The following is a 16,529-nucleotide window of genomic DNA, read 5'->3' as shown; positions in this document are numbered from 1 at the left end:
CACCAGATGGGAAAAAGTAGTTCCGGTAAGGCAATGTACAATGGGTAGTATTGCTAGGTTTATATCTGAGAATATCATATCTAGATTCAGGTGCCTGAGGAGTCTCACTAGCAATTAGGGGACCCACTTCATAAATGAAACAATTACCTCCTTGCATCAAAATTTCATGATATAGCACCACAAAATCAATCTAGACCACCCTCAGCCCAATGGTAACATAGAAGCCTTCAACAAGCTATTGTAGAACGGTTGGACCAAGATATGTTCAGCCAACTAGGTTGATTAAGACGAGAGGGTGGCAAATACCCTATGGGCATACTGTACAACTATTAAGGGACTACACAAGCCTACACCTTTCTAGTTTGTGTATGGAGGAGAAGTTGTGGTGTAGGCTAAATTTTTTATTCTGAGCTTTTTCATTTCCTAGACCACTCATATGACAGAGGAAGAATCTATTCATAAGCGACTAGATGAACTCTTGGAGATTGATGAGGTAATGTTTATGGAATATTTCCATGAAATTGTGAACAAGCAAGACTAAAGGCATGACATGATCAACATATCAAGAGGAAATTATTCATAGTCAGCGAGCATATTTTACTATATGACAACAAGTTCTTGAAGTTTCATGGAAAGCTACAAATGCATTCGTTAGGAACGTTTGTTGTTGAAGAGGTAAGGGAGTCAAGAGTAGTCAATGCTGCACAATTGAATGATTTATTGCTACCAGGTTGGTTGAATGGTGCACACATGAAACCCTTCCATAAACCAAACAATGTTACTCATAATTTATTGGATCTCTAAAAGAAGACCATGGGTAGGAATAGGTAAGAGTTGGTAGGAGTATTTAGTTGCATCAACAGTAGTCAAGTTAGTCATTTATTTTCCTCTCATTGGTCAATCAATCCTTTACAGTTGAAAATAAAATTTCTGCCATGTTAGTCCTAGTTGTAGATGTTCTTCCCCCACACCACAATGGATTTTGATGGGGGGAAGTCACACGTGTTAAGTGTCCTTTATTTAATAATTATAGAATAATTCTCGTGTTAGCCCAATTTCCTATTAAATATTTACCATTATAGAAATAATTAATTCTTAAATGCTTTCCATCATGATAACAGAATTACCCATCAACTCCACCTTCCCTTTCTTAGGATTATGTCATCCAAGTCAGGTCGAACTTAGTTGACATCAGAAATAACACAATTAAGTATGTATAATGAAACTTGTCATAGTATTTAGTTAGGCGGTCTCATCAAAAAATTTGTTTTGAGATCGTCTACTTAATTTTCATGGCAATGCCGAATTCCTTTGAGTCTGCATACAAGATGGTAAAGTCAATGTGTTTGTGGTCTAGTTCTAAGTTTTTTCATTCTAATATTAGATACCAAACACCTATGATATCTTTTTACCAGCACCACTCCAGTATGACGAAGACAATTGTATATATTCAAGAGTTCATATTGAATGAAATAATTGAAGTGAGCCACTTTATGGAAAGTATGATAAGGTTGCACTAGTTGACAATGATATTTCATACTCCTATTTTATGACCATGAAACGTGATGTCCACACATAGTCAGTCACGAAGGAAGATGGGAATCCAACAATCAAAGTCAATAATAGCTTCAAAGGAATATAATGATCTACCTACCTGAATCTAAGAAGCTTGTATGTGTTTTGGATGATAGTGGCAACGATGCAATTCAAAAAATTATTGTTGATAAGAATGCATGGAAGATTTCTCTTGATAGACAATGAATACTCAATTCATGTAGTAGACATTCAAAGGCTTACGAGTTTATCAGTGGTAGGAGATGTCATTTCAACCACATTTATGAAAACTTCCAAGAGAGTGAATAAGACAATGGATGATGACTACTACACAAGGTATCATACTAAGAGAGGATGAAAGGGAGTGCGCATATATTTTCATAACTCCCCAAAAAAATTAAGATTGTGTGCATCACTTTTGTAAGAATGAGTGCATACTGGATACAATTTATGCCATGGAGCATTGCACAATAGGAACCCATCTAAATTGGTGTCCTTTCCTCCTCTAGGAAATGTCCAAAGCATGTGAAGATGTCTACAAGTGTCCGACCCATCTTATTTATGGTTATCTTGTTGTCGCTATGGAAATGTAGAAATGGTGCCCACCAGAGCGATGGGAGCTAGTTCCCATCACAGAAGACCAACTGTTGGCCCTAAGGTATGCGCCTTGGAGAACCTCATGGGACTTGAACAACAAGGAGATAAATTAGACTTCATTAAGTAGCTTATATATAAAAATGTTGGTAGTAATCAGGGTTCCAGATTAGGTTCCCAGGTCCCTACTTCATGAATATTCGACCGCTATTTGGTTGGGTGTTAGTTATGGGAGAAGCTATGTGTGGCCACATTGTGTTCATCCATATACATTCTAGATGTGGCCCCAGATTATGTTTTTAGCTAAAGATTTCCACACTGAGGTTGATTCATGGCTGAGAGTTGCAGGGGAAATTCAGGAAGGTAGACACATATATTTATTTGATGGGATTCTACCTCAACCAATACCACCAGAAATAATTACAGATTCCAGAAAACACTTGGCCAAGGAGGAGTTGTAACCGGTCATCAAATAGTTGAATAAGAAAATGTGCTACTTAAAGGAAACCACTGCTAACTTTGGAATCTCAGTAGGTTTGGTTTTTGACATTCATGATTCTCAATGTTTAACACAATAGGGTCCTTTCGTTACTACCCCTCTATTTTCTACAATGATGGTAGTAGGACATTATTCACAGTCCAAATGTACCATCCAAGAACCATGTAAATTAAAATCTACCAAACATCTAGTTGGGACCAAAAGGCAAAAATAAACCCTTACAAGTCACATTGTTGACCTCACCATTGAAGAGAACTAATCCAATACCACTTTGCCCATCGTTGAAGAAATTCCACAATCCACTTTGGTTGCATCACCTAGCTTGCGCAACCCATCCTCGTATAGTGCATCCACATCCACTACTCTCTTAGACACTATACCCTATAGGACATTGTTAGACAAAAAGACGGACCTGGAGGTTGATTCTATTATCGATTCCATTATAGCAGTACCTAACGGAGAGGTCATTTCCACTTGCATGATGTCTTTATTGCCAAATTCGGGTCCACTACTGAGCACGAGGCCCATAATTACATAGTCACTCACCACCACTATCAACCTAGTGTCACTACCACTTCATGTACTTCCTCTAGTTACACTACTCCCCTTCTCCATCTAAACCATCCCTCCATTGGCTGAACTGTCACAATAATCTATCTCCTCCATGGACACTAATACAATTTCATCGCCCGTGGGAAGCCCTTGTAGATTGCATTCTGAGATCCATCAAATAGGCACCAGGACAATATTTAGGGCTAGTCCTCATCTAAACTATTTACTTTTATTCAACAGACCGGCATGAAGGTCGCAACACTACACAATGATATAACTACCAACCATGAGAAGTAACAACAATTTTTTTCATTCACAACCAGACGTGACCAAATACACCAAGATAATAAACAACTCCAAACGAATCTAGAGAAGATGACCACAAATTTCCACATATTGTGGTAATCCATTACTGACATTGTAACTAATTCCCTCGAAGATTTCTTAGCTTTCACATTTGTCGAACATTGTGCCCATATCCATACCATGCCATGACTTGATCTCTGCCAATCCACAGCTCAATAAAGACCCTCACTACCATAAGGAGTGCATTATTGAATCTTGCCATAACATGCCAATGAGATAGAACAAGGGATAAACATTTATCAAGTGTCATTCACACATTTATCTTTATATAGCGAGTGTTGTCCTCAAGAGTTGTCACTTTTCATGCAAAGGGGAATTTTTTTGCATCATGGGGAAATTTCTGTCAAAATGAGTTGTTCCCATCGTATATACATGTGTCACACCCATTTCTAAGGATTCACACACCATTACACAAGTGTCGTCATTCTCCTAACAAAGTCCATCGATGACGCCACACATGTTGTAAGTTGCCACAAAGGTTGTTGCATTAAGAAAAGTATTCTTTCATATGTTTGGATGATCTACATTATATCACCAAGTATCTAAGTTTGTGGTCACATTCAAGTTTGATCACTATTCACATCGGTTCCAGTGACCCTACACTTAGCCTAATTCTAGAGGATTTCTAGAAACCAAGCCTCATCTAGCCTTCCTAAACTACACACTTCGCATATGCAAACAACAAGATTTTTCCTTTCCTAATGGAAATATGAAATGCATATAAATAATGGCACCCCTTGGCCTCCAAAAATATGCATATGCTTCTTCCAGTGTCCTTCCCTCATTTAGATCTCACTTCCTTCAAAAAATGCTCGATTTTTTCTCTCAAGCCTCTTAGACTCCTTGTCCCCCTTCCCACATGAAATTGTGTAGTTTTTCCTCCTAGGGCCCCATCCCATAACAACCACTATATGATTAAACTGCACAATTTTTTTCTTCAGTGGGCACTGCACAATTTTCCCTGAGTGGGAATTGCACAAATTTTTTCCTTAGTGGGCATTGTACAAATTTTTCCCTTAGTGTGGACTGTGCACAAATTTCCCTCACTTTGGCCTAAGTTGCACACTGTGCATTCTCTGTGATCATGCTTGACCCTTGGCTTCTTGAAATTCATAATTTCACAGTCACTAGGACTTCTCCTTAGAACTGTCACTCAGTGTAGACCTGCTTCATGAATCCAAATTCTCTACTTTAAAATAGGGGTTCATAAGAATGATGTCTTCCTATCATTGTTATGTTCCTATACCAATAGGGGTCATAAAAACTCCTCCATCACAAAAACCCACAAATATACACTTAGCCTATGTTTTTATGTTTCCTATGTGAAAATTAAAAACAATTTGCAAAGAATTCATTTTACACTTAGGGCTAAAACATTATCCACCTTCATTCATAATAATTTTTAACTTTATTTGTATATTAACTCCCGAGAAAATAACCCTTTTTCCCTTACGTTTTTATGAAAACCATTATATTAGTACCTCGCCCCTAAAGTTTGAAACATAAACTTTATTAATATCATGACATAATTAATGGGTTAATTAGTTGATGAGCGATTAATTAATAACCAAAACCTTTTGCCAATGGGATCACCCCCGATGCCCTAACCCCACCATAATCTGTGATTAATTAAACCTGCAACTTTTAAACCTTCGCTGGGCCCCTCCACTAAACTTCATGTTGAAACTCCACCATGATCACCATATGGTCGACTCCTTTTGATCCAATGGTGGAGATCATATCGGGCGGCCTTCAACATCCGACCTTTACCCACTGAATATGGGTGGTTTCAATGTTTGCCCCGCTGCTACGTGTTTCCCGATAAATGGCATCGGGCGACCTGCCCTCGAAACCACTCCAACCTAAAAGCAGTGCCAGCCAAACCCACTTACCACCTCTGGGTAGACGAAAAAATGTCTCATCCCCCACATAATTCCAAACGTACCTTTCCCCGTCTGCCTACCAAATTGGTTGACTTTACAAATAAAACTAGAAAACTCACTGTTTTTGTTTTTACCATGAAAAATACAGTCAGACCTCCATGCAAGCACCATAATACATGAAACTGTCAACCCACATCCAACTTCCAACCTGTTGAAGCTACTGAACTTCTAGAGCAATCTTGAATCATGTACACCTCCTACAAATCATGCACAATCGCCCATTAACCCGTTCAGAGCCAAAACTAGGTATTTACCCAGAATCACTAAGAAACCCTATTTAATTCCCAAACCTGTTACTTAATTTCTTTAAGTTATTAGGTAGTTAAGTAAAATAATTTCCCAGCAACCAAACCTACTCTAAAGTGAACCAATTTTTTTCCAATTTGACTTAAAACCATTCACCCCGATTATTGAATCCACATGAATCAAGAATGGTTGCTCCAGTTGCACTGAATGTCCTACTAGTTACTACTCTCCAACGAGACTTGGACCATCTCCCATTAGCAGACAAAGACTTTCAAATCAAAGACACCTTTGTATATGAATCCCCAATAAGATTATACTGCAAGTACAGGGACAAGCACTTAAACCATGCAAACAAAATAGGTCTTTGGGAATCAGGTTTGCCCAAGTAACATTTCTCTCAAGTTTGTATCTTCCTTGAAATTGTCCACTATTTCCATATGAACTACAATCCTAGCCAGAGGGCACTGATGATTCCTAAACATACTGTATTATTCACCATCACTATTGAATCCATCAATGAAATACTGCAGTTGTAACCTGGGCAAAACCTGACCCCCATTTCTGTTGGAGACATGCTTGACAAATTCCATAGATTCACCTCCATCAAATTTGCTCAATTATTCCAGACCTTCATTGTGGAAGAAAAATAAATTCCAACGGACCCTCGCCCATACATGTGGACTGTATTCTCTGAACATGGCCAAGACATTATATCTATGATATCTAGTGTTCTAGGCCAGACTACCAATGAGTTTGTTGATGAGATTATTATAGCGTTCATGTCCATTTACACCCCTAGACATTTCCCTGCCATCATGTTTGATTACGCCAAAATCATTGTAGATAAAATGAATGATAAATTCATGAGAATGGACAATGAAAGTGTATTCAAGTACTCATCAATATTATATCATCTTTTCCTATACTATCAAGCTAATAAATTCCCATTCTCACTTCAAACGCTTGATACCAGACGCAACACTATATCAGTAGTCCTCTAGACCCCATTAATCCACCAATATGATCCTCTGTATACTTATACATATTTCATTAATATTTGTGTGCACCCACTGGCAACTATGTTTTTAGGAAGTCCTCCCCCCAGGAGCAGTGCAGATATCAGGAGGATCCTACAGCTATCCAAACAATACAAAGTGGGAGATTGGTACTTGTACCAAAATCACACTGAGATCAGGATATATGGTTGTGAGTTAGCACCCTAAAAATTACCAAGATACCTCCCCATGAGATTGTTTTCTCTGGAGTATTATAGGCAAATAATTAATTGAGACGAGGTACATTTTGTGAAGGCCAAGAAGAAATCTCAACTCCAGATAAAAGACCAGCTTGGGCCTTTCATATGCAATAGTAGGGAAGAAAGAAGAGAGGCAGAAGAAATCCTTCAAAGGCTCAAGTTGAAACAAAGTTTCATAGGGAGATATGACCCTTTTGATTTCATCTTCAATAGAAGACAAAAGAACGAATTGTCTTCCTATATCCATCACAGGATTCCTGAGATAGAACAATATGCTAATCAACTAGAATGGGTGGAGAACACTTTAGCATAGAGAGGCAACACAAAAGTTGTTGTGGATAATGTGTTGATTTATCTAGAAAGGGGACTTGTTGAATATTATTTTGTATAGGTGTCGGGAGAATCCCTGTGCCAAAGGGAAACACAGGAACAATGAGAAACTAGCAGAAGAAGGACCTCAAGAGCAAGAAGAATTAGAAAAACCAGGCATATCAGAAGAGCTAGCTTAGCCAGAACACATCATGAGTACTCCTTCTATTGTACAGACTCCTCTAAATGAGGAGAAGAATCCCAAAAAAAATATGGAAGAGGCCAATCCTTCTAGTAGACTTGTTGCACAGACTTATGTCAAAAGGCAAAGGTTAAATCCCTTTTGAGAACAACAGTTTACAAATGAAACAACTGGAACCACAGGTACAGAAAGGGCAGAGAGCAGGAAGGCCACTCCCTCTGGAGGAACACAATAACCTTCCACTACACAGGATCAAATGCTGGAAAGACAACAGAGCATGGAAGTATCCTCATTCAGAGCTCCAACTGGACAGGACCATGATATTAGAGAGAAAAACAAAGAAATAAAGGCGAGAAATGAAATATTGAAGGCCCAAATCTATGGACAATACCTTAAAATGGCTCTCACTAATCAAACAAGGCTATGTCAACATTTGATGTAAAAGAAGGTAATATGTAGTTGACTTTCATAAAGCTTACCATAAAGCAGGCCAGGCCTATAGTAGATTACTTGAAGATAGATTTTGAGGTGCTGACAAAGGATATACATCCTATCGACCAAATATAATTGCACAAACAAACCATAGAAATGGTCTATTCCACATTGACAAGGAGGGCCATTGCAGCACATCAACTACAAAATTCGTTGAATAATATACTAGCCGACTTCCAACTAGAAAAGGCCTCTTCAGAGGCCAAGGATACCGGGATAAAGTCCTTAGAGGACATAATCATAGAGTTGGGCCATGATCCCAAAGATGTAAAGGTTGCAAAAATGCTAATCAAAAAGAAAAATGATGACATATCTTCCTTGAAAAAGCAGCTCAAAATCTCTCATCTGCATCATCCACAAGCAACTGAAGTGCTAGAAACCTAGAAGGAATAGGATCAGCTTATGCGCTTAGTCCTTAAGGTGAATGATCAATTAAAGGAAATAGAGAAAGAGCTAGGCAACTTGATTCAGTCTAAACAGAGTGAGTTGGCCACCACTCCACAGAATATCATTCCTAGGTCTCTACAACAGCACCCTTTACATTGGCTGCCTCCTTAGCACAAACAGTTCAACTAGCTATAACCATCCCAGTCACAGGTACATCTACAAGTGTAGGTACATCTACAGAGAAGACAACTGAATTAGTAAAATCCATTGAAGAAATTACCATCCAGGCTACGGAGCTTAAAAGGCTTAGAGAAAAAGTGTCAAGTTTTGAAACTGACTACAAGATAGGACAGATACATCAAAAAGAAGAAGCCCCAAAGAATCAAAGAATGGCTGGGAGGATAAAAATCCTTGAAAAGGACTTAACATTGCAACAACCACTAGGATATATAAAGGAGATTCTCTAGGCCAACATCATTGACTATGTCAATGATGTTTGGCCATCAATTCATGTAATTTTTGAGCAAACTGAATTGGTGAAAGTGGCCACCGAAGAAATTCAAAGGATAAGAGAAGAGTCGGGAGACAAGCCTGAAGAGGCCAACCAATTGATAACACTCTTGAATATCAAGAATAGGTATCGACAGAATGAACTAGGCATAAAATATAGGACAAGGACCGTCATAGAAATCAAGAAGATTCTTACTAAAAGGAACCTTATAATAAGAAGTGAGAACATAGTTTAGATCTATGCCTAATAATAGTATAGATAGTTTAGAAGTTTTTTACCAACAATTTTTAAATAGGTGGGGGAATAAAAAGAACCCTCTTAAAATTCTTTCTTAGTATGAAAACCTTAAGAGGGTACCAAACGAAAGAGTTCAGGACTACTGTACTAGATTTAACAATTTATATAATGCCATACTACTTGACCTTAGATCTCCACCTGGTTTAGCCATGATAAAGTTTCCATACGGGTTTGACACTGATATGGCTTTCCAACTAAGAGAGAGGAATCCCCAAACCCTAGAAGATATGCAGAGTGTAGCAGTTAGTGTAGAATCTAATCTACAATCCAAAAGAGCTAGGGTTGGAAATGAAAAGAGAACACCCTTGAAAGATGAAACTACATCCTTTGATCAAAAAATGGATGCTTTAGCCAAATGGATGAAAAATTTGATGGATAGGATAGAAATCATTGAAAGGAAACCTCATTGGGATAACCAACAGGCACCTACAGCGAGGAATCTAAACTTTAGGAAAATCCAGAACCAAAATACTGGTAAAAATGGGCCTGATCAAAATATTAGACCTCCTTTCGAAGAGAACTATGTTGAAACTTCCCATCAAGAAGACCCTGAGCAAGACACTCAAATTAACTTAGTGGGGTTAGATAATGAGGAGACTATCTTTTTGACTCAGGGTGACCAAGAATTACACATGATTCAGCAGTTACAAACCCAAACAGGAGAATCATTTGGTTATAAGAAAGGTTGTGACTCTCCTATCTTCGAAGTGCATAAAAAATACAATTTGAGGAGCAGAAAGAACAATGACGTTCCGGACGAAAACAAGAAAGAAGTACCTAATCAGCTTAAGAAAGTTAAAGCAGCTCCAGTTACAAAAACTCTCCAAATCCTTTCTAGATAAAATCGGAACCCTCCCAATCCCACCATTGAAAATGTGACGAATGACCAGCCTTCTCATGAGCAACCTTCAACTTCAGTTACCCTGAAGGAAATAGTGGAACAGTCTCCAAAAATTGTATTAGAAAATCTAATAAAAGGGACTCCAAACACTGAAAAAGAAGAACAAACTACTCCTAACCCTGTTGTTAAGATTTCAAATGTTCAAAAAAATAAATCCCCTTTGCCATTCAATTTGGGAGAAGAGGTGGCCAAACTTAAAATCTCAGTTCCTTTAACAGAACTGATCAAACATGAAACCTACAAATCTCAAATAAGCAAATCTTTAAACTTTGTTGAGAATGAAGACTCTATTAACTTATTTTATGATCAGTTTGAGTTAATTTTTGGTCCTGATGTTAATGGAAAAGTAGTGGAAGGAAGGATACCACCCTTCTAAATTAGCCTTAACATCCACGATAAAATTCTACATAATGCCATGCTAGACTCTGGGGCTTCATACAATCTAATTCCTAAATCTGTTATGCAGAAGCTAAACTTGGATATCACTAGGCCTTACAAAGACATGTCTTCATTTGATTCAAGTAAATTTAAGTGCCTAGGGCTTATAAAAGACCTGTGTGTTTCCCTAGTGCAGTACCCTGCCAAGATCATTCTAATGGACATAGTTGTTGATGATATACCGCCTAAATATGGAATGCTATTGTCCAGATCATGGGGTGAAAAAATATAGGGATCTATGCAACTTGACATGTCATATGCTACCATATCAATCTTCGTACATCCCGACAAGCTGTATAGAGAGACTCTGATAAAGTATGTAGTGAGTACCTAGGAGAGACCTCAAAAATTTCCTATATATTCAATGCATTCTGGTATTGATCCTTTCATTCTTTACAATGTTGAATCAAACCATGAAGACACTTCAAACATCATTATTTCAAAACCAAAAGAAATTACAATAGCAGAAGAAAATCAAAGTGTCCAAATTCAAGAAATTTCAGTTAATAAAGATGACCCAAATACCTTAGTCAAAGAAGATTTTGTTCCCACAGACAGTAAGAATTATGAACATGAAATTCTATGGCATCTTGAATTCGATGGGTCAGTAAACAAACTAGGTGCACGAGCAAGAGTATGGATTTACAACTAGAAAATGATCATTCAAAGGGTCTTGCCTACAGATTGAACTTTAAATGTACAAAAAACATGGCCGAGTGCGAAGCACTTCTGTTAGGACTCAAATTGGTCAAAAGGTTAGGATCCATAAGAGTCTCTATTATGGGAGATTCTGAGTTGGTAGTAAAACAAATTAACATCATCTATATGACCAAGGAGCCTAGGTTAGGATTTTACAGAGGAACAATTATAGAGATATTAAATACTTTTTTTGAAACCAAGCTTGCTGTTATTCCTAGAAAACATAATATGCAAGCTCATAGTCTAGAAATGTTTGCCAGTACTTGTAAGTTACCATTTCGACCTAACGATTAGTACACTGCTGAGGTTAGGCATAGACCTGCTATTCTTGACAACTTAAAGAACTGGCAAGTGTTCAATAACGATCAACAAATTAACAATTTTTCCACTTTAGATGATGAATTTGTAGATGGCAACATAGATACATACATAACATTAGATTTTGATTACATTGATAAAGTAGAAATTAACAAAGTAGAGGATGAAATGATAGATAGATTCCATCCCACAAAGTTTACAAAATCAGATATTCAAAAACTAAAACAAATTGAAATTGAAGAAGCAATCGACGAAGAATCTGAAGTCATCAATCTTAAAGACAATTTTTGCCCAAAAGATTAACTCCTTTGGAGGAATTTTTTGATTCAAATGATGTCCCTATAAAGCCAAAGATGGAACCCTTAAAATCATATAGAAAGGAGTGCAACATAGGCCCTGAAGAAGATCCCAAACTGATAAAACTTTCAAAGTGTTTACCTCCCAATGAAAAAGTGAAATACAAAGAACTATTAAAGGAATTACAAGATGCTTTTCCCTGGAATTATGAGGACCTTAATTCCTATGATACCAACATTAAACAACACACCATTCCCCTAAAAGAAAACCAAAAGTCATTTAGATAGAAGCTGAGAAGGATTAACCCCATTCTATTACCTTCTATTGAAAAGGAAATCAAAAGAATGTACAAAGCCAAGATCATTGCACCAATTAGATTCTTAGATTGGGTTTCTAATTTGGTACCTACAAGAAAGAAAACTGGCGAAATTAGACTGTGTGTTGACCTTAGGAATCTAAATAAATTTTCACTCAAGGATAACTACCCTCTTCCCAAAATGGATCACATATTATAGAGGGTAGTAGGTTCAACCAGAATCTCACTGCTAGATGGGTTTTCTGGTTACAACTAGATTTTATTCAACCCAGATGATCAAGAAAAAATTGCATTCACTACTCCTTAAGGAACTTTCATGTATGTGAAGATGTCTTTTGGGCTAAAAAATGCATGGGCCACCTTTTGAAGAGCAATGGACATAGCCTTTGCTAAGGAAATCCATGACTTCATTGTAATATACCTAGATGATATTATGGTATTCTCTAAATTAGATCAGCAACACCTAGATCACCTATGACAAGTCTTCACCAAGTGTAGGAAGTATGGAATTTATGTGAATCATAAAAATTCTTTATTTAGGTTGGAAGTGGGAAAATTACTAGGCCACAAAATCTCCAAATATGGTATCCGAATTGACCCAACAAGAATTGAAGCCATTTTATAGATACCACATCCTAGGAACATCATAGAACTACAAGCCTTTTTAGGTAAAATAAACTTTTTGAGAATATTTATCTCCAACCTAGCTTAACTAATTAGATCACTAAAGAACATGTTAAAGAAAGATTTGATTATTAAATGGACACTTGAGTCTAAAAGGTCTTTTGAATATATAAAGTTAGCCTTAACAAACAACAGTTCTCATCAGCCCGATGTTTGATAGAGATTTCATCATATTTTCTTTCGCCTCAGAACATACCATTGTTGTAGTCCTACTGCATAAAAATGTTCAAGGTTTTGAACAACCAATAGCCTTCTTTAGCAAATCCCTTAGAGATGCACCTTTAAAGTATAACATAATGGAAAAGAAAGCTTTTTGTCTAGTCAAAGCCATCAAAGATTTCAAATTTTACATCCTATATTCTCATGTAATAGTTTATGTTCCCAAAGTTGTTGTCAAAGACATATGAACATAGGATGGACCAGATGGAAAGAGAGCTAAGTGGATAGCTACTATATTAGAATAGGACTTAGAAATTAAGCCTACAAAATTGATCAAAGGCCAAGGTTTAGCCAAGCTTATGGTGGAATCAAACTGTGAGGCCCTAGACATTAATTTTATTGCAAAATTGGATAACGAAGAGGAGATGGTGACTCCACAAATTAGTCAAGCCTTAATAGAATCACCATGTTATGCTGACGTATATATGTTCTAAAGTCTTCAAGCTCCTCCTGAGTTATTTAGGACTAAAAGTAGGTTCCTAAAAATGAAATCTTTGAAGTTTTTGCATAATTGACAATATTTTATTTTGGAAAAATCATGAAGGCGTCCATATTAATTGTTTGTTAAAGGAAGAATATGAAAAAATATTATAGGTGTTTCATGCAGATGACTATGGGGGACATATTTACTAGAAAACCATAGCTAACAAGATCTTAAGAGATGGTTTTTACTGGCCCACATTATTTTTTGATGTAAAGAAATTTGTAACCTCATGTCACAAATGTCAGATTTTTGAAGGAAAAAGAAAATTTTTACCATTACCTTTGAAACCAATATCTATTGAAGCACCATTTCAACAATGGGTTCATAACTTCATTGGTGAAATTCATCCCCCTTCCTCTACCCAACATAGACGGATCTTGACTACCAAATATTGTTTTACAAAGTGGATAGAAGTCATACCCTCAAGGCAGGCTACTGATACTATCATAATAGGTTTCTTTGAGGCCAAAATTTTATCCAGATTTAGTTGCCCAACCAAAATCATAACAGACAATGCAATAGCTTGCAAATCAAATAAGATGATTGATTTTTGCGACAAATATCATATAACCCAGGGTCACTCCACAACCTACTATCCCCAAGGAAACGGACTAGCAGAGTCTTTCAACAAGAGCTTAGTAAATATTATCAAAAAATTGTTGGAAGATAATAAGAAAACCTGGAACAAGAAGCCAGTAAATGCCTTATGGGCAGATAGGTTGACCACAAAGAAATCTATCAGTACCAGTCCTTATCAGCTAGTCTATGGAGTGGAGGTTGTTTTCCCATCTTCCTTTGGAACACCAGTGATGAAGTTGCTCCAAGAAGTACAGGCTGAGCCAAATGATATTCAAAGAAGGATCAACCAGAAAATTCACTTACAATAGACCAAGGAAGAAGTTTATATCAGATCCCAGGTTGTGCAGTAGAGAATCAAGAAATCTTTTGACAAAAGGACTAAGGCAGAAGATTTCTACCTAGGAGATAAAGTTTTGAAATGGGACTTGAGAAGGGAGGATAAAGGTAAAATGGGAAGTTTGGCTTCCTATGGAAAGGCCCTTACATCATTTATGCTTTCATGAGTAATAACACTTTTTTCCTCAAAGAATTTGTAGGTTTTAACCCCATACAAAAATTGTATGCATATGAATTCTAAAACATAAAAAATAAATAATGCGAGAGCATAACACATAAAACACATATACACAGAGATTTTCCCCTGGATCCCAAAATCGAGAATACTAGATTGGTTTTTCATTATATTCCTTTCAATGTTATAATACATATTTATACATGTCGAAGCATCCAATACCATGGACCGAAAACCATCGCATACAAAAAACATGTGCAAAAATCATGCACAAAACCATAGGTGGGTCCGCCCAACCTAACATATGGTCCAAAACCAAAATTTTCTGGGCCGCTGCCCTAGACCCCATAAAGTGGGGTTACAGGTGCCCCTCAAACCCCCTGTTAACTACGTGGAAAGAATATAACACAACCCAACATTCTCCCACTTGTTGTTTTCTTTCCACATGGGGGGCACAAGAGAGCTTAGCCATTTTTTCAACCTTGAAATGCCCATTGTCTCTCTACACCAAGAGAACTTCTCAAAGCTCATAGATTTTGTTAATGCAACTGAAGTATTCTTCAAAGTGTACACCTTTACTAACAACACCTTTTTTTCTTCTATCATTTCCCTCACAAAGTGATACTGAACATCAATGTGCTTTGTCTTTGAATGATATGCGAGGTTCTTTGCCAAGAAAATTGCACTTTGGCTGTCACAGTCTATCCTTATAGTTTCCTGTACTAACCCCATACTTGAACACAATATCTGAAACCAAACTGCTTCCTTACTTGCATCAGTGGCTACGATGTATTATGGCTCTGTAGTTGACAATGCCACTACAGATTTTTTCTTACTCATCCAACTGACTGCACCTCCAAATAGGTTAAACACATACCCACTTGTAGATCTTCTCTGACCCAAATCTCCAGCCTAGTATTCATCAACAAAGCCATGAATATCCAACACTCTGTCCAATCCTGGTCTTCCTTAGTAGCACAATCCATAATCACTAGTGTCATGCAAATACCTGAAGACTCGCTTCACTACTGTCGAGTGCTCCTTCCCTAGTTTTGACATAAATCTGCTCAATACTCCCACTGCATGTGCAATGTTTGGTCTAGTACAGGCCATTGCATATGGAACACTGGACATGTCCTCTTCCTCTTCTTGTGCCTTGGGACACTGTTGAACAGATTAACCCACACGTACAAGAATAGTAACCTTCACCAGTTTGTTATCCTGCATATTAAACCTCTGCAACATTGTCTTGACATACCTCCTCTGGTTTAACCAGAGCTTTCTCTTTGCCCGATCTCTTTTAATTTTCATGCCCAAAATATAGTTTGCAGCACCAAGATCTTTCATGTTGAATTTGGAGGACAATTGGGTCTTCAAATCCTGGATAACTTCTTTGTCATTTCCAACCAACAACATATCATCCACATACAAGACCAGATAAATGACACGATCACCAATTAATTTAAAATACACAGAATGATCTGCTTTGCTTCTGGTGAAGCCAAGTCCCCATATAAATATATCAAATTTCTGATAGCACATCCTTGGTGACTGTTTTAACCCATATAGAGACTTCTTTAACTTACATACCAACTTTTTCCTACCCTTCACCACAAAGCCTTCAGTTTGCTTCATGTACATCTCCTCTTCCAGATCCCAGTGAATAAATGCTATCTTTGCATCCATCTATTCTACCTCAAAATCAAAAGCAGTAGCAACAGATAAATAGAAGTTACCTTGGAAACAAGAGAAAAAATATCACCAAAATCAATTCGCGGCACTTGGGAATAACCTTTTTCTACAAACCGAGCTTTGTATTTCTCCACTTTTCCTTCTACATTTGTCTTCTTTTTGAACACCCATTTGTTTCCAATGG

Source organism: Pinus tabuliformis, chromosome 3_2 (assembly GCF_031772625.1).
Source record: "Pinus tabuliformis cultivar Carrire ecotype Pingquan chromosome 3_2, CPIR1, whole genome shotgun sequence".
NCBI lineage: Eukaryota > Viridiplantae > Streptophyta > Pinopsida > Pinales > Pinaceae > Pinus > Pinus tabuliformis.
The sequence above is the reverse complement of the archived record's forward strand: the minus strand, read 5'-3'. Positions refer to the sequence as shown.